At 43.4% G+C, this 25,196-nt stretch overlaps 1 protein-coding gene across 1 annotated transcript in view; it reads left to right on the top strand.

The window, feature by feature from the left end:
- Window positions 1-25,196, top strand: part of LOC122793960 (arf-GAP with coiled-coil, ANK repeat and PH domain-containing protein 2-like) — a 930,687-nt gene that overhangs the window by 195,382 nt on the left and 710,109 nt on the right. The window lies entirely within an intron of this gene.

Here is a 25,196-nt window from a genome sequence, read left to right as displayed (position 1 = left end):
TGCCAGGGCTAAAGTTCATTTGTAATGTTTGTGTTGGAGGATAAGGTGTTATTTGGTCAGGTATCTGTTACCCGTTAGCAAACTCGATCTGAAGGGAGACAGGGTTCTTATGGGTAAGGGGGAGGAGCATGGAACTCGGAGACATAGCTGGAAAATGTGGCCGTGTCAGATTCAGTATGGATCTGAGGACCCACAGGTTGAAGACAAATGCAGTAGAACTACTCAGCTGGAACGTGATGGTGAGTACATAACTTCTTTTTATGTATTTTTAGTCATTTATCGATTCACAATATGGTAGACGATAAGGACTTGTGTGAGAGATTTATGTATTGTCTTCATGAAGGCATCTATGGCTGTTGCTGTTTAGATAACTACAAAATGTCTTAACAGCTGAACTGGGCATCCTTTTGCAGTCCTAAATTTTTGGCCAGAAAATCAAACTGCTCCGTACTGGTGTTAAAGAGATGAGTCAGGAGATTGCTTTACTGTATCAGCATGAGTGCATGATGAATCAGCTGGTACATTCCAAATGTAGACTGAAGAAGGGGAAAGTTATGCCTAGGTATTACTTCCAGGGCCAAAGGCAAAATTAACCAAGAAAGTGTTGTGACGTCAACAACATATGCCTTCTGCATCACTACCCCTTACATTTAAGCATTTCCCATTTGACATCAACTTCACGTCTTAGTTTTATTTAAGCAGTTTAACACAAAAAAATAAAACACATAGGTAGTAAAACATACAAGGTACACAGAAACAAAATGCATATTTTATATGTAAAAGCTGGGTAAAAGGTCATCCATTAGAAAGAAATAATTAAATACCGTCTTATTATGTAAAACTGATAAAAATGGAAGAGTGCAAGTAAGCGCTTCAGACAACAAAATCTTTTAATAAAACTAGTAAATGGAGATTATAAAATTAAATCTGGTGGACTGGTCTAAACAAACATCCAGTATAGGCTACTTTAAAGTGATATTCATTTAGAGATCGTCATAAAGTGACCAAAGTAGTTGGTTTTACAGGCATTTTGCTTGATAAACAGAGGTACACATTCCTGGCCTTTCCAAACATGCATGGGGACTCACCAGCAGCCCCTCAGATACTAACCGCAGCATGTGATTTCATGGTATGATCTAACACCTTCAAACAGAGTAACCCAGCTCATACAGGGACAACGATGCCAGCAGCAAGATCTTGAAGACAGTGCAATATTGAATGAGAAGCCACTGACTCGAGCAGTCCTTAAAGCACATAATTCTTCGTGAGGGTACATGTTATAGTACATTCATAACTGCACTGACTACCTTTCATTTTGTTTTGAAAAGTGTGGGCCTCTGCTAATTGTGATAGTTCTCATACAGCTCTCATTATGATTTGAGTTTGAGAGCCCTGTTGTGTGTTTTTTTCTTAGTGTCTGAAAGTCCCAGGAAAAAAGGCATTACAGTAGTGCTTTCTTTTTTTTTGTACTTCCGTACAGTTTAGATACTATTATTAGTATCTCCTCTTTCCTCTACAGTAGTAGTTCTTAATACCATTGTTGGTAGCCTTTTCCTCTGCAGTTGTAGTTCTTAATACAGTTGCTGGTAGTCTGTTTTTCCTTTATTATTTCTTATACTGTCTCTATTAAAAAAATAAAAAACAAAAGCTTTTCCTCTCTGACTATATTGTGTTGGTTAAAATAACTTGTCCTTTTCTCTTAAAACGGTGGGTAAGCTGGCTGGCTGGCTTTAAAAAAGTGTGTAAAGTGTGGGCATAAAATACCTGTTTTGGATGCCCACACTTTATGCTTTTATTGTTTGGGCCATCTCCACTTCCAAGAGACCTGCTCCATACGTCATGGATTAAATCGCCGTGCTTTAGTGAAGTGTAAAAACAAACTCATTCTAAAAGGTCTCCCTACCTCATTTGGAGAAGCTATCTTGGAGGGTTCTTCTACCAAGGCCAGATTCCTCGATGATTTCTTTCTCCTCTTTAGCTTCAGATTCTTCTTGGAGGAGGTCTTCCAATGATCCGGTCTCAATCCTGTATCCAAAAAAGTTCCACTTGCAGGATCTGACAGGGCCTTTGGATCTGACAATATCTAAATCACTTTTTCTGACCATATCTGATCAGACAACTTCTAAGTATGATCCCTGGAAGTCAAAGTCCTTGGATCCGATTTCGGTGGCTCTGACTCTAAAAAACATCGGACAGTCAACCTTTACTCAGAACAAGTTACTCCCCTACTTTGGATCCTCTCCCAGACAGTGCATCTTTGCCCTACTTGGAGCACCCAAAATCCTTATCCATCTATTCCGCTCGATCTGCTAGGAGCCTGACATAAGAAGATATGGAGAGAATGGTGAGGAAGATTCTTTTGGCCCCCCTGGGTCAGGACATTTTAATGTCTACAACCCCCTCTTTGCAGGTTCCTCCTCTGAATCCATCGGCTGTTTCAGAGCTTTCATGTATGAGCCATCTGGTCCCATCTGACTTGGATACAAAGATAACTCCATCCTCATATCCAAGGGGTTCCCTGAGAGCTCCGGTCCAGTTGGATCTTGGTAGCTCCAGTAGCCATAGTTTGCCTGTCAGATCCGAGGTGCTACATTCGACTCTGAGGCTTTTGGAGCCGTTTCTATACCTCGGAGCCTTGGCACTGGACAGCTCGGCTCTGGCTTCCAATGCAGAGGGTTTGCCATTGAAGTGAGGAGGGGGGACTCCATTTCAGAAGCTTGTCTTCTAGGACCTGATGTCCTTCCCTCCTCTGACACGTAGTGCCTTCGAAGCTGTGAAGAGAGTGTTTTCTGCTCCAACGAGCCATCCCTCTTGGATCCTAAATATTCTACCATTATGTCTCGGTTCTCAGAACCTCACCATCTCCTTCCATAGAGGCAGCCAGTACCAATACCCCAGGGTCCCTCCCAGGGAATTGTAGCTTCCTCTTTTGATACCTCCCTGAACATCCCACTGAGGAGGTCCCTAAGAAGAGAACATGCAAGAGGAAGCACATTGACTCCCCAGAGGAGTCTTATCACGAAGACACAGCTTTCGATGACTGTGAAAGGTCCCCATGGTCACCTCCTGAAGATGTCTCCTTTGGAGATATCCTGGAGATCCTTAAACAGAGGGGTGGCTGGATGCCCAGTAACCTGACATCTGCGGAATCTGTTCCCTTGGAGGCTTTTGGTACTGGACCCTCTACCTCCTGGGTGACTCCGGCCACTGATGAGCTTATTGACTTGGTCTCACAGTGGGTGTGGAAGGATACAGACTCTATAGAACCCATTCCTCGGAGACGGGACAGGATAATGGCACCACCCACAGATAGACAGATCTGGAGTAAAGGGGTCCCTCTTGATGCCATGGTCATTGCAGTGGCCACCAAAAAGGAACTAGCTGAAGAAAGTTCCACTGTCCATCCCCCCCAACAGGGAGTCGTGGCAATTAACAGATTTGATAAATGTGTATACACCTCATCCACTTTTGCGTGGAGGTCTCACAACTACTTTGCACATTTTACAAGATTACAGAGGGATTTGGTTAAGGAGTTATCAAATACCCTCTCAGGTACTGTTTCTGAGCAAGTTCAGTCCACTGTAACCTCCCAGCTAACTACCCTTTAGTCCATATCCAATTCATCCATGAGACTGATCTCAAACATAGCAAAAGGAGCTTCAAGGGCAATGGGTTCAGGCATGCCTGGGTGCACCTTTATAAGTTTGCGGAGCCCTTCAAGTCCTCTTTCCTCAATGCCCCCTTTGATGTAACATCTATATTTGGCCCCGGGTAAAGGACACTCTGTCTGGATGTGAGAAGGATGGAAAGACCCTGTCTGCTGTGGGCATGCATTTTTGACCCCTCAACAAACTTTTTCCAGGAATTAGAGAGGTGGTCACAAAAATGTGGTTCAAAAAGTCTCCGGTTCCTTTCTAGGACACACGTGGAGGAGGTTCCCCCAGACCCAGAGGAGGGAATTCTAATGAACATATCTGCCCATGTGGCAGAGGTAGTCTGCAGAGTCAGGGTTCCAGAGATTCATTCTTTGATGAACCCTATCAGCACTTCTAAAAGGAGGCCTGATCCTGCACCTCTGGAGGCAGTCAGGGAATGATTATCCCTGCACCAGAGGGCCTGACTGAATGTAACAAAATAAACTCTGGTGCAGAGGATTATTTCCAGAGGATATATAATGCCCTTTCCTCTTTCACCTCCAATCTCAAGAAAAATCTCTGATGTTCCACCAAGTCAGAGGGAACAAGCAGCAATTCAAATAAAAACACTGCTAGAAAAAGTCATCCAACAGATCTCACCAGACCGGATAGAATCAGAAACTTACTCAAGGTCTTTTTAGTGCCAAAGAAGACAGGGGACTGGAGACCAATTCTGGATCTCACCAAACTAAACAAAGCAGTTGAATTCACCATGTTTTGGATGGTCAGTTCAGTCCATTCTCCCTTTTTGGGCAAAGATGACTGGATGTGCTCAATAGACCTTCAGGACATGTACTATCATATATAAATGAAGAGATGATCCAGAAGCTATTTGTTTCCAGCTGGGAGCCAGTCATTACAAATTCAGAGTACTGCCCTCTGGACTCACGACAGCCCCCAGGATGTTTACCAAATGCATGGCAGTAGTAGCAGCTCATCTCAGACTGCAGGGATTCTGAGTGTTTCCATACTTGGAAGACTGGCTCATATCCGCTCAGACCAGGCATCAACTCATATTGGCAAAAGACCAGGTTATGCAGACTTGCTCACTTCTGGGGATAACCATAAACTACGAGAAAGCTCATCTACAACCTACCCAGAGTCTAGAGTTTATAGGAGCAATTCTCAATACAAAAACTACCATTGGATCCCTGCCACTATCCAAACAATAAGGTCACAAGTCAAAAAGATAATCCACAGAGCTATGATTTTGGCTCACCTGGTCCTTCAAGCCCTGGGATCAATGGTGGCAGCAATAACATTAGTACCACTAGCTAGATTTTACTGAGAATTCTTCAATGGATGCTAGCCACACACTGGTCAGTTCTTTATAAGTCTATGTCTTACCAGATAAGAATCATTCATATGTGCAAGAGATGACTGGAATGATGGATTCATTCTGATCAAGTTCTTCTAGGCCATCCATTCCTCCCCTCCTAGCCGAAGGCCATAGTGACCACAAACGCCTCCCAGTTTGGGGAAGGGGGGCAGTAGCTGGAGAAAACGGTTCAAGGCACCTGGTCCCCTGCGGAGGCAAATTGCATATAAATATCCTAGAGGTGAGAGCAGTTATGTTAGTGTTGCAAGCATTCCAGAATGTTCTCCCTGTAGAGACCATTGCATTACAAAATGACAACATGTCAGTGGTCTGGTACATCAACAAACAAGGAGGAACCAAATTTTACCCATGGTGTTGAGAAGCTCTTATGGTGTGGCAGTGGGAAATTGCTTCCAACCGCTTTCCCTTAGCAATGCACATTCCGGGGAAATCCAGTGTGACAGCAGACAAATTGATCAGGTGCTTTCTTTTACCCCACAAATGTTCCCTCAGTAAGAAAATTATGGACAATGTCTTCTGTCACTGGAGCCAGCCTTACTGTGATCTATTTGCTTCTTCCCTGAACAAGAAGTGCAGCAGCTACTTTGTCATAATCCCTGCAGAGGGAGAATCTCTGATGGATGCTCTACTTCACGATTGCCCCCCCCCCAATCTCCTGTGCACATTTCTGCCCATTCCTTTAATTCCCAGATTCTTTCAGAAAGCTTCCAGGTTGAAGGGCAGAGTCATCTTCATTGCTCCGTATGGGCCTCGACAGATTCGGTTTCCCTTCGTTTGGCCTCACCTGATTCAACCACCTTGGTTTCTGGATCCATCTCCAGACCTTCTGTCTCACCAGACAGACATGATACACCCAGATTTGGCAAGCCTGAGGTTGACTGCCTGGCTTCTCTAATTCCATTGATAGCCAGACAGCCAATGCTGTCTTCTCCTTTACGTCATATTTTCATGTCTTCCCATAAACACTTAACCAGAAAACTATACTCCACCAAATGGAAAAGGTTTGATCTGATGTTGTTAATCTTCGTTCATGCCTTACTGATGGGTTATTGGTTCCATCCTCAGAACCGAGACGGCCAATATCAAGCTTGCGTCAGCCAAAACCTCTCGAGCCAAGGTTCTACCCAGAAAGCTCTGCTCCCTGTTACACCAGATCTCATTTGCCGCATTGCTGTGCAGCCATGTCAAGCCACTCTCTCAGCTAAGTGTCTAATTTTTGAAAGTTTTATACATTGTTCTTACTATAAATATTTTTTAATAGTTTCTTTTCAGTTCAGCACTCACCTTATTACCGGTGCAGACACTTTCCTCAATGGCACTGCACCCATCGGGGCAGACTTTTGCCATTACAGTGCAGGCACCTTCAGCTACTATGGCACTGACATCGTCGGCACAGACTACTTCTACACTGTTTTCTTCAGTGCAGACGTCCTCTGTTCCGGGCTGTGCACCTATTGAATTAGCAAGGACCAAGTATTCTCCTTTATTGGATCCATTTGCTGGCAGTCACTATAGTCTTTTTCTAGAAAGGCCAGAATCGCCATCAGCTTTCCCCATGAGATCAACCAAGAGTCTTTCTGAACAAGATGTGTTGCAGCTTGTTGACCAGTTGCTTGTGACCAAGAGGTCTCTCTCACCCGAAATCCACATTCCCTCCTTTAGGTGAACGTACATCTCCTCAAACTCCAAGGTAAACTCCTCCTTCGACTTCTACTCAAGTTTCATAGCCTATTACTTCGACAGTAGCTTCCATTCCTCCGACTCCAGTAGTGGATCTCACTTTGGAACTGGAGTCATCCTTGTGGCCCTCGGTGCACTGGGCATTGGGCTCTTCTCAGGCCAGTGGCTGTGCCTTGGCAGAGAGCATTCCAGGTTCGACGTCGATTTTTTTTTCTATGGCACCGTCCAGGGATCCTCTCTATTTCTCACGGTTCACAGTCCTCTTGCGACTCCTGGTCTGGGGGTGGGCTCGTCGCGGTGGGGTGTGACCCCAGTTCCGAGGTTGTCGTGCTCTGTTTCGGGCTCCCATCACTCCTTCAGCGGGCCAACCTTCCAGGCCATGGAGAGGGTACATGCCTCCGCTGGCAAATCCCACATGTCAGAGTCCTATCCCCCCTCTGTGCTGCAACTGTCACAAGCCACAACCACCGGACACCGGGCACAAGGGCCTCAGGTTTCTCCTCTTCAGGAGACCCCCTCTTTGCAGTCTTCCCCAGAACCTCCCACTGAGGAAGTACCCCCGCAAAGCGTTGTGCAAGAGGAAGCCCATGGACTCCACTGAGGAGTCATTGACTGAAGATACGGATTTTAATGATGGGAAAGGGTCCCCACAGTCACCCTCTGATGAGGTGCCCTTCGGTGACATCCTCGAGATCCTTAGACAAGAGGGGTGATTGGAAGTTCTCTAATCCTTCCTCCGAGTAATCCGTATTCCTGCAGGCCTTTCGTGCTCAGCCTCCTACCTCCTGGGTCACCCCGCCTGCCGATGAGCTCATCAACCAGTGCGCATGGAAGGTTCCTGACACCCTGGAAGAGATACCAAGGAGACCAGATAAAATATTATCGCCCCCAGCTGAGCACCCACATTGGTCATGAGGTCTTCCAGTAGATGCTATGGTGGTGGGGCCTGCAACTAAGAAGGATTTGGCAGAAGAGAGCCAAACTGTCCGTCCACCCAACAAGGAGTCCCGGGTGATTGACAGATTAGGAAAGTATGTGTTTGCTTCATCGACCTTCGCCATAAGGTCTTTGAACTGTTTGGCACACTTTACCAGGCTTCAGAGGGATCTTATCAAACCGCTCTCTGAAACCTTGGCAGGAGCTGTTTCTGATGAGGTCCGTGACAACGTGGCTTCTCAGATAGCCACCCTAGAGTCCATTTCCAACTGTGTCTTATTTCACACACAACGGAAGGGGTAGTTAGAGTGGCAGGTGTGGGTATAGTCACCAGACAACATGCCTGGATGGGGTTCATGTTACATTATGGAATTGCTGAAACTTCGAAACTGTAAACCTCGAACACAGTTAATCGAAGATTCAGCAATTCGAGCTAAAAAAAAAAAAAGAAAAAAAGGTCAACAGTTAAATAACTGTTGTAAATATTCCCTTTCCGCACTATAGTGCGATCTCGGAGTTGATATACTTAGAGCGGGGGGGGTTTGGGGGGGTGCAGGTGCGCTTGTCCCCTACTTACAACAGTTGATTTATGTTTTTTTGTTTTTATTTGTTTTTTTTTTTACGTATTTAAAATTATGAAACATCAAACATACAAGTTCGATCTTGTAGTGTTTGATGTTTCATGATTTCGATAACGTAATAGGAACCTGCCTGGATCCGCCTTTGCAGACTCCTTTAAGGCTTCCTTCATGATCGCCCCCATCAAGGCCACTTCTTTGTTTGGCCCTAAAGTGAAAGATACGCTGGCAAGGTGCGAACAAGATGGCAAGACCCTGTCTGCCATTGGTGTCGGACAATCCACTCCTCGGCGATTCTACTCCAGAAATCAGAGGAGCCGGAAGATGTGGCACAGGAAATCACAGGGCTCTTTCCAGGGTGCATGTGCCGAGTTCTCCCCTAGAGGCAGAGGGGGAAACTCCAATGGAATACGCCCTTTTTGGGGCAGAGGTGGTCCATGAAACCAGAGTTCCAGAGATTCCTACTGTGGCCAAACCCTATCAGCGCTCCTGAGGCGTTGCCTGACTCCTCACGTCTGGAAGCGGTCGGGGGTAATTTTTCCTTGTTACCCCACTGCCTGGCAAAATATAACCACCGACTCTTGGGTGCAACGGGTAATATCCAGAGGCTATCGCATCCCCTTCCATATTTGTCCAGTCTCATCCAGAGTATTGTCCGACGTTCCACCCAGTCAAAGGGAAGCAGCAGCACACGAAATCCAAAAGCTGCTACAAAAAGAGTCATCCAGATGGTCTCCCAAGACCAGAGAGGATCCGTTTTTTATTCAAGGTTCTTTTTAGTGCCAAAAAAGACAGGGGACTGGAGAGCAACTCTGGATCTCAGCACACTGAACAAATTTGTAAAAACAGAGAAACTCCGGATGGTCACGGTTCAGTCTATCCTTCCTCTTCTGGAAGAAGACGATTGGATGTGCTCTATAGATCTTCAAGATGCGTATTACCACATAAAAATGGACAAATGCTCAAGAAGATACCTCCTCTTCCACATAGGAGCCAGTCACTACCAGTTTCGAGCTCTGCCTTTCGGTCTCTCTACAGCCCCCAGAGTGTTCACCAAATGCATAGCAGTGGTTATCGCTCACTTGCGACTTCAAGGATTCCAGGCATTTCCATATCTAGACTGGCTCCTCACCACCCTCACCAGTCGTCTACTGGAAGAAGCCCTGCACTACACTCTCCTAACAGCTCAAAGCCTGGGAATCACTATAAACTGGGAGAAATACAACTAGATTCCAACTCAGTTTTTGGAATTTATAGTGGTACTGTTGGACACAAGAAATTGCACAGCATCCCTTCCAGACCACAGGCTTCAGAGAATAAGGCAACAGGTTCAACCGCTGCTCTGTCACCACAAATCTCCCGCTCGATCTATACTCCAGTTCTTGGGGTCAATGGCAGCCTCGATCACCATTGTTGTTCTAGCCCCATTCCACACGAGGCTCCTTCACTGGCTATTTCTCACTCAGTGGTACCCTCTACAACATCCTTTGTCTTTTCAGATAAGTGTAACTCGGAGATACAAGCAAGATTTACTCTGGTGGATGTCTCGAAATCCCCAAGAATGGTCTCGCCCCATCAATCCCCATCAACCGATAGCCACGGTGACAACTGACACCTCCCTGATGGGGTAGGGGGGCTATGCCAGGGAAGCTTGGTCCAAGGCACCTGGTTGGAGACATAGACCCTTTTGCACATCAGTGTCCTGGAACTGAGGGCGATGCTACTAGCGTTGCAAGCATTTCTTTCCATCCTTCCATCAGGAACTATTGCGAGCCAATCAGACGTCAGTGGCCTGGTGCATCAACAAACAAGGGGGCACCAGGTCTTACCCGTTACGCCGAAAGGCCTTGAGAATATGGCAGTGGGTAATAGCTTACAACCACTTTCTAATTGCAAAGCACATTCCTGGGAGTTCCAATGCAGTAGCGGACAAATTGAGTTATTGGTTTGGACATGTGCTGAGGAGGGATGCAGAGTATATTGGAAAAAAAGATGCTAAGGATGAAGCTGCCAGGTAATAGGAAAAGAGGAAGGCCTAAGATCAGGTTTATGGATGTGGTGAGAGAGGACATGCAGGTGGTTGGTGTGACAGAGCAAGATGCAGAGGACAGGAAGAAATGGAAACAGATGATCTGCTGTGGTGACCCCTAATGGGAGCAGCTGAAAGAAGACTACTCTTAAGGCCCCCCCCCCTTTAAAGATTCTACTCCTCCTTAGGACCAAAATTTTGTCCTGCAGTACATTATTCAACCACCTTTTGAGCCCACAGATACCTGTGACCTTAAATTTCTTTCATGGAAGACAGTTTTCTTAGTAAACATTACTTCAGCCAGAAGAATTTCTGAGATCCAAGCATTATCCTCCAAACCCCCATACTTGAATTTTCATAGGGAGATGGTGACTTCATGTACCAGTGCATCATTCCTTCCAAAGATGGTGTTAGAATCCAATATTAATCAGTCTATTAATTTTCCTGTATTCTTCCCCAAATTTTGTAACATAGGTGAATATGTGCTATGCTTATTGGATGTTCACAGGCAGTTGTTTCTTCTTAAATAGGACTAATTACATCAGAAAGTCAGATTAACCGTTTGTTTAATTTACAAAACCTATATTGAGTAACACATTGCATTTCCTTTGTGTATAACAAATTGGGCATCACTCTTACAAAAACAATTAGTACTCATTCTACTAGCTCCATGGCAACTTCCTTAATGTTTCAGTCCAGAATGTCCATGGATGACGTTTGTTCAGCAACTACTTGGGCTACTCCACATACCTTTATTACTCTTTACAAATTAGATCTGGTCTCCAGAGGGTGGGCATCTTTTGGTTCTGTGGTGCTCAGGAATATCCTTCTTGAGTCTGCCTGGAAATTAGGTAGCTGTGGACTCTGTCCCATCAGTTGAGGACAGAATGAAAATTGACAACATCAGATAAAGACGTTATGTACTCACCATACCGTTCCATCTGTGTTATTCATTTTCATTCTTCCTTAGCTCCCCTCCCACCATCCTAAATGCTTCTGGAAGATCAAGTGTATATGGGCTTATTCGTCCTTACTATATGTCTAACTCCATAGAGCCTCTCCATAATAATTTTCATCTTTTACTTTCTATTATTGCAGCAAACAAGATCTGAGGTAATTGGGGTTAGTGCATTGTGGGTAAAGAGGAAGCTTGAGAGTTTTTGGTTGCCATGAACTTTAGCAGTGGCCGAGTTGGATCTGAGGGCTCGGATCCAAATACATCAGTTGACGAAAAATGAAAATGGACAACACAGATGGAACGTTATTGTGAGTACATAACTTCTTTTTTTATTTTAATTTGCTATATTAATTACTTTAAAAACCATTGTAATAAAAGGTGAGTTGAGAGGAAGTAAGTTTTTTGTAGTAGTTCTACATTTAGATTTTAAGAACAGACCACGGGCAGTATAGCTAGCCTTCTGGATTTATATAGTCCTGTAATGAATAACTTAAAAATATGAAATAAATCATACAATAGGGAAACTCTGTTTACAAAACTAACGACATTCATCATATTCATCGCTACTGCAGTAGCCTTAGCTATATGGGGTTATATCCTGCCAAGGATATGACAGCTGGCCAGCTTTGAAAGCTTCAGGGCAACATTCATGCTCCCAAACTGTCAGGCAGCTTGATTTGAGCTGACTAAAAGACAAGATATTGTGTAGTCCAGTCTCACCTTCATTTTTACATAAGGGTTTGGAGCCGATCCTCTGCTCTGACTCAGCCGATTTACAAGCTCAAAGACTTCTGGTTGGCTCGTGGCTAAGCAGGTATCCCATAGTGCACCAGTACAAACCACAGATCTCGTTTGCCGCATTGATGAGTTCGGTTGTACTTCTCTTGGCTCTGGCTAAGTGTCAAATTCTTTCTATTTACATATATAGTATTAGAGTTAATATTGTGTTCTTAGGGTTGCTATTATTTATTTATTTGCAATTTGATTACCGGGGAAGTCCACTGGGCCGAATTGACCCATTTTCAGCGGAGGCCCGGGGAAAAAAGCTCCACGATGCATTATACAATTTAGAAACAAATGATAGTTAATATTAAAGATCTTATGTAGAATAGTTACTCATAAATGCATTCAGTATCATGTAGAGTTAACAAATTCATTAAGCTTGAAGGTAGGGATCACACAGTTTAATTTGAGGAAAACAGATATGAAGTAGGTGTGGAAACAGTTTACAAACCTTTTTAAGAAAATGTAAATACGCTTTACATAGACACATCTAGAATGCTATTTACAATACTTACAAGGTTGGGCTGTATGAGGATAGCTGTAGGAGGTGAGAGCTGAGAGAGAAGCTATAGAAGTTGTTGAGAGCTTAGATAGGCTCATAGGAAGATAATTATGAGAGTTATTATCCTAGGCAGTTGTGTTGTTTGCCCTTTTGCTGCAATTATAGTTTAAACTTATTGCTAGTCTGGTATCCTGTGCACCAGTTTAGAGTTCCTTGTAGGCGCCGTTGTGCCTTGTTTTTTTTTTTTTTTCTATATCGGGTATAGTGTTAGTTTTTGGCAGTTTTACGCTGGTAGTTAACAGGGGCTCCTGTTATTTCTGACCATTATTTAGTCTTCATTTGACAGTCAGCTTAGTTTTTTCAGTGACTGTATTTTTGGCGGGGATCTGCTTGTTAATTACTTACAGTTGGAGTTTCCTTCCCTAGTACGCCAGTTATTATTATTAAATTTTTACTAAATAGAGTCATTACAGCTTCTGTGTGCATGAGTTTTTCCCTTTTATGGTCTGTTTAAATTAAAAGACCTAGCTTTCTGTTCCACCGGGCTAGGCCCATTTAAGTTACAGGACCTAATCCTCCTGGTACTTCCTTCTGTAGGGCTAGGCCCATTTTAGTTAGAGGACCTAGTCCTCTCCCCTTCTTCTTCTTCCTTTCCTGGGTGTTGCGTGTGTGTGGAATGTCTAAAGAGAGTAAGGAGCACAAACCTTCAGGTTTTAAGAAGTGCATGAAATGCTCCCAAAAGATGTCTTTTAATGGATGGCCAACAGTAGCTGTGTCTACTGTTTAGGGGCCATCTACTTGCAGGAATCATGCTTGTTCTGCCATGCTTTCTCTCCTAGGGTGTTACAGGAGAGAAAGAACAAGCTTATACTGAAGGGTCTACTAAAACCATCCTTTAAGGAAGTTCAATCCAGTTCTTCGGCTTCCTCCAAGTCTGGCAAATCTAAATCTTCAAAAAGGCCTTCTCCAACACCGGTTGTTGTCTCGGAGCCGCCTCCTAAGCAGTCAGAATGTGCCTCCTCGACTCCACAGCTTTCGGAGCCAAAGGAGAGCACCATTATAGTGTCAGAGTCGGTTCCAAGTGTTTCGAAACTGACCTCTAAACCGACTGAATCAGCAGTTGAATCTGCTACTCAGAGCCGGTCTGTCGATTTTCTACCGGTTTGTGGGTTACTAAAGTCTCCAGTGCCCCCTAGGTCAAGATCCCCTACTATGTCTTCCAGGAGCCTTTTGGAAGAAGATGTGGAGAGGGTAGTGTTGAGACTCTTGAAGTCGTCTGTTTACCAAAATTATTGACTTTGACCTAGTCCGCTCCGGAGCCACTTTATCCAGCTTTGCCCTTGTCTGCTATTCCTCCTCCGAGCCATGTTGGCCCTTCAGAGCCGGAGTGCTTGGTGCCACCAGAGGAACTATTGGTTCCAGATCCCTTTGACGCTGCTTTGGAGCCGGGTTCAGCACCGACATGCTCGGTGCCATCCGTCGTGTCAAGGGGCCGAAGCTCTCCTGCTGGCGCCGACAGGGAGGGTTGGAATCTATCTTTGGTTCCGAGCCTTCTTCTCAGTGCGTTGGCCAGTGTGAGCTCGGATCCTGAATCCACCTCTGAGCCAACGGCTCTGGCTCCGATGTCACCCTTTGTCTCTTCGGAGCGGAGGAGGTCTTTGGAGCCAGAGAGGTCAGCGTTTGAGATGATGAGCATGCTGTCTCATTCTCCAGCTCCTACCAGTGGTACCAGCACTCTCCCCCCGAGAGCACCCCCCACTTCGGTCTCAGCCCCTACTCTCTCCGGAGACAGCAGAGACCCTCAGCCTCAGAGGCCATCGGCTGGTGGCCCCCACTCTTCCGAGGCCTCCCCAGAATGTCCTTTTGAGGAGCCACCCCGGAAGAGGTTATGTAAGAGGAAGCATGTTGACTCCCAGGATGAGTCTTTGATATCGGACACTGACCTCCAGGAGTCGGAAGGGTCCCCCACGTCCGTCCTCTGATGATGTCTCCATTGTTGACATCTTGGAGATTCTTAAGCAGAGGTGCGACTGGCCCATTGTCAACCCTTCTGATGAGGAGTCGGTGAACCTGAAGGCTTTCGGGTCTCAACCCTCTGCCTCTTGGGTGTCTCCACCTTTTGACGAACTGAGGGATCTAGTTAGTCGAAAGGTGTGGGATACTCCTGATGCCGTGGAGCCAGTCCCCAGGAGACCTAATAAGTTTCTGTCTGCCCCTCCTGGTAAAGAGGTTTTGTCTAAGGGCATTCTCGTAGATGCCATGGTGGTGGCAGTGGCCACAAAGGAGGAGCTGGTGGAGACTTCTTCCTCTGTTCATCCGCCAAACAAGGATTCACGACAGATGGACAGATTTGGGAAGCGTATCTTTAATTCAGTGGCATTTACCCTTTGATCGTTGAACTATCTCACTCACTTCATGAGATTGCAGAGGGATCTCCTCAAGGAGTAAGAAGATTCTATACAAGGTGCGTGTACTGAAGGAGTCCCTGACAAGATTTCTGCTCGTTGTTCACCTTAAATTCTATAGTTAACTCCTCCATGCGGCTTATCTCCTATGCCACTGATGGAGCGAGTAGAGCAGTGGGTTCAGGAGTTGCCCTGAGGCGTCACTCTTGGATGTGCTTGTGTAATTTTGTGGAACCGTTCAAGTCTACTTTCACCAACGCCCCATTTGATGGTTCCTCATTGTTTGGTTCTAAGGTGAAGGATACACTCACTCGGTGTGAGCAAGAAGGAAAGGCACTTTCTGCCGTGGGAGTACGTTTTACTGTTCCCTCTCAACCATACCCCAAAGGTCAAAGGGGCGGTAAAATGTGGTTCATAAAATCCCAGATGGTCTTTCCGGACACACAAGGTGAACCCTCTTTCAGAGGCAGAGGAGGAGGAGGAAATGGGAGACGTCGCCCTAGAGACAGGGGTGGTCCGCAATACCAGCAAGGCCATGATTGCTTTCGGGGATGGCCTTATCAGCCCTCCTGATGTGGGGCGCGACTGCGTTTCTTTGGGGCCGGTCAGGGGTCACATTTCTTTGTATCCAGAAGCCTGGCTAAATATCACTCAAGACAAGTGGGTACAAAGAGTTGTTAGCAGAGGCTATATTATACCCTTTTCCCTCCCACCGTTTGTGCCCAAGAAGATCCTAGATGTACCTCCCAATCACAGGGATCAGGCAACTGTGGAGATCAACAGGTTGCTCTTAAAAAGAGTCATCCAGTCTGTCCCAGCAGAACAGATAGGATCCAAAACTTACTCCAGGTTCTTTTTAGTACCAAAATGAACCGGAGATTGGAGGCCAATATTGGACCTCAGCAGATTAAACAAATCCATGAAGAAGGACAAGTTTCAGATGGTAACTCTGCAGTCTATACTCCCGTTGTTAGGGAAAGACTATTGGATGTGCTCTCTAGATCTCAAAGACGCCTACTACCATATAAAAATGGACAAGGCATCCAGGAGCCATCTATGCTTCTGGCTGGCAGCCAGTCACTATCAGTTTCGTGCTCTGCCCTTTGGTCTCACCACAGCCCCCAGGGTGTTCACCAAATGCATGCAGTAGTGACAGCTCACCTGAGACGTCGGGGATTCCAGGTGTTTCCGTATTTGGATGACTGGCTCCTGACCACCCCCACCAGGCATCTACTCCTACAAAAGGGGGACGCCACTATTCAATTTTGTGCTCAGTTAGGGATCTCCATAAATTGGGAAAAATTTGCATTATTACTCTCTCAATCTGTGATTTTTATAGGTGCAGGGGTAGACACAGTGAACATGACAGTTCGTCTCCCTGCCGAAAGGGCACAAAACTTAATCTCTCAAATTCAACGTTTTCTCCCGTTGTGGAAGGTCAGAGTGAAGTGGGTTCTTCAGCTCCTCAGGACTATGGCTTCCACCATTCTATTAGTACCATTAGCCAGGTTGCACATGAGAATTCTCCAGTGGCTTCTATCTTCCCAGTGGTCCTTCCAATGTCTCCCTCTGAGTCATCCTATCCTGATGATGGAATCATGCAAGAAGGACCTTCTTTGGTGGATAGCTCCCAACCAGTTAATCACGGGCACCCCCTTTGTTCCAGCCCAACCCGTTGCCACTGTGACCACGGATGCCTCCCAAATCAGGTGGGGGGGGGCATTATCTAGGCAGGACTGTCCAAGGCACATGACAAGAACACAAGGCTCACCTACATATCAGTGTTCTGGAGATGAGAGCGGTGCTTCTGGCGTTGGAAGCACTTTAAGACCTTCTTCCTGTAGGAACTATTGCGATACAATCAGACAGCATGTCAGTAGTTTGGTATATCAACAAACAGGGCGGTACCAGATCTTACCCACTCTGTCGAGAGGCCATGCAAGTTTGGGAATGGGCGATTTCTTTCCAGCACTTTCCGGTTGCAACGCACATTCCATGGATGACCAACGTGATAGCCGACATGCTCAGCCAGGCGGTTCTACTGTCTCATGAGTGGTCTCTGAAATGGGGAACAGCGGAACAGATTTTCCGAAAATGGGGACAGCCTTGCTGCGTCCTTTTAGCCAGTCCAGTCAATGCCAAATGCAGCAGCTATTTTTCCCTCATTCCCCCTCCGGAGAAGACACCCAGAGACGCTCTGGCTCACGACTGGCCCATGGGACTTCTGTGTATGCCTTTCCTTTATTTCCTTTCATTTCCAAAGTGATTCAGAAAGCCAGTCGGCTGGGAAGCAAGTTGATCCTCATTGCTCCTCACTGGCCTTGTCAGGTCTGGTTCCTCTTCCTAGAGCCTCTTCTTCTGGATGATCCTTGGATCCTGGACCCAGTTCCAGATCTGTTGACTGACATGTCAGGTTCGTTACATCCTTCAATCCACACCCTCAAATTGACAGCGTGGCTGCTCCAGCTGCTCCAGTTCCATCCTTAGTCAGGCTTCATGATGTATCATTCTCAGTATTACATAGTCTTATGTCCTCCCACAAACCTTCGACTAGGAGGCTGTATGGCAGTAAATAGAAAAGATTTTCTGTTTGGGCACATAAAATGAATGTAGATCCCTACACTGCTTCTATCCCTGTGATTTTGGAATTTCTCTCCAAGCTTTTCCAGCAAGGATCTGCCGCTGACACTAGCAGAGTCCAATTAGTGGCAATTTCTCATTTTCACTTAGGGTTTTCGGATACCAATTTAATGTGTCATAAGCTATGCAAAACCTTTTTGAAAGGAGTCACTCTATTGAGACCACCGCTGCAAGAACCTGTGGCTTCATGGGATTTAAATTTTGTGTTGTCCAAACTGACTTCCTGACTTCTCCCCCATTTGAACCTTCCATCTCATCTTCATTGAAATTTTTGTCTTGGAAGACGTTTTTGGTAGCTATTACGTCAGCACTGGTATCAGAGCTACAAGCCTTGGCTGTTAAGCCACCTTATTTGATCTTTCACAAAGACAGGGTGTCACTGTGTACTAATCCCTCCTTTGTCCCCAACGTTTGTTCCTCTGCTACCTTATATCAATCCATAGAACTCCCAGTTTTCTTCCCTAATCACTGTAATGCAGCTGAATACCGTTTTCATCAGCTCCACGTTCATTGACAACTACGTTTTTATTTACAGCAGACCAAGGAATTTAGGAAATCAGATCAACTATTCATTACCTTTTCTGACTCCAGATTGGGCGTACCAGTTTCTAAAGTGGCACTATTTAACTGGATTTCCAGTTGCATAGCCTTTATCTGCAGTTCAGAGGGCAGACCTTTACCCTGCAGGATCAAGGCTCATTCTACCAGGTCGCTGTCTACCTCTGAAGCCTTTCAAGCCAGGTTCCCACTTGATAATATTTGTGCAGCAGCTACGTGGGCTACCCCTCTCACTTTTATTACACATTACAAATTGGATTTAGCTTCCAGGGGTAGAGCATCCTTTGGCTCCATGGTGCTTAGGAGTATTTTCCAGTGAGCCACCCAAGAATAAGGCGCTAGGGTCCCATATGTAAAAATGAAGGTGAGATTGGACTACACAACATAAAGAAGTTATATACTCACTATAACGTTCAATGTTGGTAGTCCATCTCACCCTTCATTTTTACCAACCCGCCCTCCTGCCCCCATCCTGGAAGATCTGGAGATGATAATAATAATTTGGTTATCTTTGGTTGGAGACCCTTTAGTATTGGTTTGTGTGTTATGGTTATTTCTTCTAGTGAGCAGAAAACAAGATCTGGGGTTTGTACTGATGCAGTATGGGATACCTGCTTAGCCACGAGCCAACCAGAAGTCTTCGCGCTTGTAAATCGGCCGAGTCGGAGCCGAGGATCGTCTCCGAACCCATATGTAAAAATGAAGGGTGAGATGGACTTACCAACATGGAATGTTATGGTGAGTACATAACTTCTTTTTTTGACTCCAAGTTCATCAGAGCTTTAGTGTCTCTGAAGAGTATGCTCCTCTAAGGCTTTAAAGAATCAACAGTCAGTGCTGTTCTTTTGCTGGCAGATAACTTTCCTTTTGGGGGAAAAACTGCCATTTTCAAAATATTGTTTGTGCTTTATTACTTTCCTCTTCAGGAATGCTGTTTAAACGCTAGGAGTTTTGTTTTTAATGGGCTGTCATGAGACTGTATCGTACTTTTTATGTGGGAGTGCTCTTTTTTTCTTGTCAATTGACAAGTTGTGTAAAGTAACTGAAAAAACATTTTTTTCTGTGGAGAAATTGTGTTTATTTTACTTTCTTGGGGCTGGGAAATTGTTTTTAAGTGTTTTTACTGTGTTTTTCTGTTAATAATTGTAAAAAGAAGTGACACTTAAAGACATGTAGTTTTTTACTGTTGTTTCCTGCTGGTCTTCGCTGGGAAAGAGGCATCATTTTTGGCTTACCCATGGAACGAACTATTGATACCACTAAAAGAATTGATTGAGACTGTACTATACTGGAATTAATTGGAAACAACTGAAAGGAGACTGAAACAAAAGTCTTTATCTGTTAATTACCCAAACTTGTGCTGAACAGGTGCTAGTCTCCTTTATGAGTCAAGTCTTGTGTACTTTCAAAATAAATTCTCCAAACACTGTAGTTTGTTTAATAAGGCTTTATTAAATGTTCACAATATACAAATACTGTCTTCATTAACAGTGCTGATAAACAATGTATTTTATTTTATTTATTGATATTTATTTACTGAGAAAGTTCACTGGGCCACAATGGGCCCATTTTCAGTGGAGGCCCGGGGTGAAAAGCTCCAAGACAAAAACAAAAATACATTATTAAAATACAATAGTCGCAGTGAGGCAATACAAAGAACAGTAAGTTCCAAGAAAAAAATGCAATATTAGAAAAACAGTAAGAATATAATAATTGCTATGAAGTACATCATAACAGGCAAGAATGTAGAAAATAATAGAACAATTTGAATGAGCAGGTTCTATTACACATAATGGAGTCCAATGTTACTGGCTCTAAGACGCAGACAAACTAAATGAGAATATAATGCAAATCAGTATTGTCGAATTATAAGTTCCAGTGGAAATTCAGTTTGGAGAAAGTTGCAAAGAAGTGTTAGGTGGTAGGAGAAGGAATCAGTGTAGATGTCTGTAGTCAGTAGAAGTGTGGAGAGAAAAATAATTTAGGCAAATTGTGGTGAAGATGAAGAGCAAGAGAATGGAAGTTAGGCAACTTCAGGTGAAGCTATAGAATAGAGAGATAGTGGGTTCAAGAGGCTAGAGGAGATAGAGACGGTGCAAGGTAAAGAGTGAGGCTAATATTGTAATGGCAAGCAGCTGAGACTGGAGGGGAGAAAGGGTCAGGTAATGGCTTTGTGGGTGGCAGTATGTGGCTTTGTACAGTTACATATCCAGTTGGAGAGGAGGTGATTGTGTAGGGCAGATTTCAAGTTTGAGGGATGTTCAGTACGAATAGAGGAAGTGAGGTTATTCCAGGATCTGGCCGTAGTCCAAGAGTAAAGTAGTTTACCTGCTGGAAGGTTTGGTTTATAGATCTGGAGTAAGTGTTGGTGTTCTGAACGTAGAGGCATGAGAGGGGTGTAGGGGATAAGTAGGGAGCTGAGGGCAGGGCAATCTTGTGGTTTGTAGACAAGTTTATGTGTAATTGCACAGGTAGTGGGGGAATTCTAGCCATTGTAATTTTCTTAATGAGTTACAGTGATGGGAGGAGTGACGACTGCCTGTGGTAAATTTGGTAGTCTTGTTACAGCAAGATTCTAGTTTGAGTTTTGGGGAAGACTGTAGATTAATTAACAAGGGTGCACCATAGATTAGGGAAGGTAGGCGATAGGAGAGGGCTAATGCTTGTTTGGATGGTAAGGAGAGAAATTTGTTATGTCTGTACAGAAGCCCTAGTTTTTATGAGTTTTATTAATGTTGGATTGGATGTGTAGGTCGAACTTAAGGTTTTCATCTATTATGACTCCTAATAGTTTGGTCCTAGTAACAAGTTCAATTTTAATAGAGTTTAGTGAGAGAATGATGAAATTTTCTTTGTTAAATTCTGTATTTCTTTTGGGGGTAAATAACATAAGCTTGTTTTTTGAGGGGTTTAGAGAGAGAGAGAGAGATGATTTTTGTGGAGCCAGGATTTGACTATACTGAATGCTGTTTGTGTCATTCGTTGTAGGGATGCAGGACTGGGTGCAGAACAAATGATAATTGAATCATCTGCATATTGTACTAGGGAGGCATTTGAAATAGATTGGTGCAGATTATTTATAAATAAATTAAATAGAAGGGGGTCCTAAAATTGAGCTTGTGGGACGTCTGTAGGGTTATGTAGGTAAGGAGAGATAGTTTTGCCATTTAGCAGCATGCTGCCTATCTGAGAGAGAGCTTTTAACCCAGTTAAGAGACTGAGACGATAACCCTAAAGAAGAGAGTTGAGACAGGAGAATGGTATGAGATACAGTACCGAATGCTTTTGATAGGTCCAAAAAGAGACCTGACACTGTATGGTCACAGTCGCAGGCTTTGTTAATGATATCCAAAAAGGATATCTAGGCAGTTGAAGTACTATGCCCTGGACGGAATCCATGCTGAGTAGGTGAGAGGATGTTGTGGTTTAGAAGGTGATGGATGGGTTGTTTATGGACACATTTTTCCAGTATTTTGGAGATAGGGGATAGAATTTCAATGGGCTGGAAGTTTGGGATATCAGAGGAGTGGCCGCCCTTATGAAGAGGGAGGATTATTGCTTTTTTCCATAGGCAGGGGACATACGATTCCTGGATAGACCTGCTGATTAAGATACTAATTGGATAGGCTACAGTATTGGCAGCAGTTTTCAGGAATTTGACAGGAATATTGTCGGCTGAGTTAGAGCAGGGCTTTAGGTTTTGGATAAGTGTCCTTATAAAGGAAGTGGAAATAGAGGAGAGATTTGAATTCCTGTAGGGGGATTCCTTAATGCAGTTGTGAGGAGGGATATTAGGGTTCTGGAGATTTTGTATTGGTAGAGTAGGGGGTAGATATAAGAGTAGGGTTAGTTGGTAAGGCTTGGGAGAAGGAGGTTGTAAGGTTGTTTATAGTGTCTGTGAAGTAGGAGTTGAATTTAGAGGCAATAAGGTCGGGTGGCATTAGGGTAAGGGCAGGGATTAGATTTTGTACCAGGGTGTAGAAGATTATTGATAGAAGACCAGAAAAGTTTGGGGTTATTTTTCCTATTTGTCTGTAGATTCCAAATATATTGTTGCTTGTCTTTGTAGATAAGTTTTTTGGCTTGGTTTCGTAGTTGTTTATAAAAAATAAGATTGGAGGGAGTTTTAGAATTGTGCCAACATTTCCAAACAATAACAATCTATACAATGCTGGAATGCTGGTTAGTAATAACTGCTCATGTCTTCTGATTGTCCTGAATGATGTAAACTGAAGCAGTCTTTATTTGACCTGTCTTCTTTATTCAGTTCCTGTATTGTATCTTCTGTTGAGTTGTCATCATGTCGATGCATTTAAAAAACATGTATGCATATACCTTTCTCCTTCATGAGAGTGAGACTTTCAGCTTTTCCCGGTTAGGGGTCGCTACAGCGGAACTCCAGTCCGCTAATGATTGGCAGTAGATTTTTACGGTGCCGAGGTGCCAGCCCGACGCCCAACCTTTAACTAGGGCACGCCCATTCACGTATGTCTTTCGAATGCCACTCGACCGTGGGGAGGACATGCAGACTCCACACAGAAGGTGCTCCAGCCGAGAATCGAACGAGAGAACCTCTTGCTGTGAGGCGACAATGCTACCGCTGCACCACTGCAGCTTCATACAGTTTGTTTATAACATGCCATGATAAATTCAGATTTAGGACTGAACTGCATTTCGGTGTATGAGTGAAAATTTCACTCAGATATATTTTGTACCTTATCAAACTTATAGCTGAAAGCTTGACATATGACCTTTTATGCACATGTATCAAATGCAACTGATCATTAATTTTTCAGTTTCACATTTTGCATTGTACTGTTTCCATTGGATGGTCTTGATCTGGGTTTTGCAGCACCAGTCCTGTATTCATCTTCCTGGAGCTGTCATTAAATTACAGTGAACAGTCTAGTATATTTCATAGACAAAGTAACATTTTTGTGACTGGAAACTTGGCATCATCAAAAGCTCAACAGGCTAAGGAGGAAATTCTGATGTCATATTCAGTGTTGAATTGCATTGAAATACCTAAAGTTAGAACAGTCTTAGGCGCATTTTGTAGTAGAATATGCTGACATCATTGCCTGAATGTTTTGTAATGAAGTACTATAAGGGGAACTTATGGGTCTTTTAATAAGTAGGTTCCAAATGTAGGGTTCCACACTCATTTCACTTTCATAGTGTGGCAGGCTGCATCATACTTCATTTCCACTATGTTAGGTATAAGATTCCTGTGCAGTAACTGTCTAGAATATGTCTTTACTGAGTTATTGCATTGGAAAATAAAAATACTATATATTTCTCCTACATTTTTCCTGAACAGAGAAGTTTTTTTTTATGTCATTGGAATACTGGCTACTTCCTCCTCCCTAAGTTAGACTTGTATGTTTGAAGCACATTCTGTAAGTACGAGGTTGTGTATATGTCTTTGTAAGATAAATTATCAGTTAAGTGCATTCTGTACTTGAGGGCCATGGCATATTATGAAAAGTGACATTAAATGTTTAAAAAGAATTTAGTAATGTGGTCCTACATTTTTAAGAAACACTAGTAGTCCTATATTGCCATTTGGGTGCTCTGTTTTTGAGATTTAGCTTGCAGTGTATATATACATTTCATATTTTCCAGGCTACAAGCTCATTGTATCAGTCTGAATTGTATTACTAGTGTGTTCTTACAAAATTAAAACCAGAAATAATATACTTTTGTCAGATAAGCAGTATTTTCTCTCTAGATGTTATAGCAATGTATGTATATTTTACTTGTTCTGACAGACATGCAAATATTTGAAATTCTGCTGTCTGCTTTCTATTGCTGTGGATAGGTCATGTGATGTACCATGTAAGGCTAACCATATAGGTGTGTGTTTTGTTTATCCTGAAAATTTCCTAAGAACATATTGAAGCAGTATATCCTGAAAATTTCCTAAGAATATATTGAAGCAGTAGATAGTTCATGTCAGGTTATCTGAAACCTAATTTATAACATCCTTGTGACATGATCTATTTTTGTATAGAAGTGATTTTTTTTGTATTCTGTTTATGTTATGGCTTGAAAATTACATTGCAATAATTTTAACATGAAAATTCAAGGTACATTTGCTACTTTGCCTTTCAGGTTGAGTTTCCAGTCTGTGTTTTATTTGTAGTCATGCCAGTAACATTCTCCAAAGCTTTCTTAAGACAATGTCTAACCTTTTTGGAGATGCAGGTATTTATGCAAGGAGTAAAAATAGTCAAAAATAGTTGTTGGCTTGTAGTCTGATTTATGGGAAATTATCAGTACTGAAATGGTTAATCATTTTACAGCATATCAGCATTTCTGCTTCACTGTGGTTTGTTGTATAGTCATAGTTTCTCATATTATGCTTGCAGATCACCTTTAAGTTACAGTTATATATATTAGGTTTTAAAACTGATGAGCTGTATAACAGCAGGTGGTTGCAAAGTTAGGTTTTGTGAACTACTCTGTTGTGCATCAGAAGATGAAATTTTAAGGACATGTTCCAATGCTGCGCATTCTTTGCTGAGTAACATGCTAAGTGTTGATGTTGCTAAGGGTAAGGCTTCAGGTGGAGTCTGGATCTGTATGCAGTGTTTACCATGCCTAAAAAGCATAATCTACATTTAGATACTAGAAGCATAAGAGTGTAGTGTAGTGTAAAAGTTGTGTGTGTGGTGATGGAAGGAGGCAAGAAGTTTACCAATATTGTTTTGTCTGCCTAAAAATATTGAAATGGGATTTGTATTCTAGAAATTCCATAGAGTATGCTTCACTGGATGAAAAATCTGCACTTGATACCACAAACCAGATTGACTTGGTGTGAATCCTATTCCTTGTAAGGCTGCCATAATGTGGCCAGGCAGTATCATATTGAATTTAATTTTGTTGGCATTTTCTGGATGTAGGCAGTCCTAGTTAATCTTCATTTTTAATTTGAGATTATGTGAGATTATGTCTACTGCGAGTACCACATACAACTGAGGTTCTAGAAAAATTGGTTGTACAGTAACACTGTTGTTTCTGCCATATGCATTGCATGGCTAATGGTAAGTTACTATATTTACTTCCTTAGTTTGGGTTATTAATACAGTAT

The sequence above is a fragment of the Protopterus annectens genome, chromosome 2.part1, assembly GCF_019279795.1.
Source record: "Protopterus annectens isolate FY-2018-M chromosome 2.part1, PAN1.0, whole genome shotgun sequence".
In the NCBI taxonomy this organism is placed as follows: Eukaryota; Metazoa; Chordata; order Ceratodontiformes; family Protopteridae; genus Protopterus; species Protopterus annectens.
The sequence above is the reverse complement of the archived record's forward strand: the minus strand, read 5'-3'. Positions and strand labels throughout refer to the sequence as shown.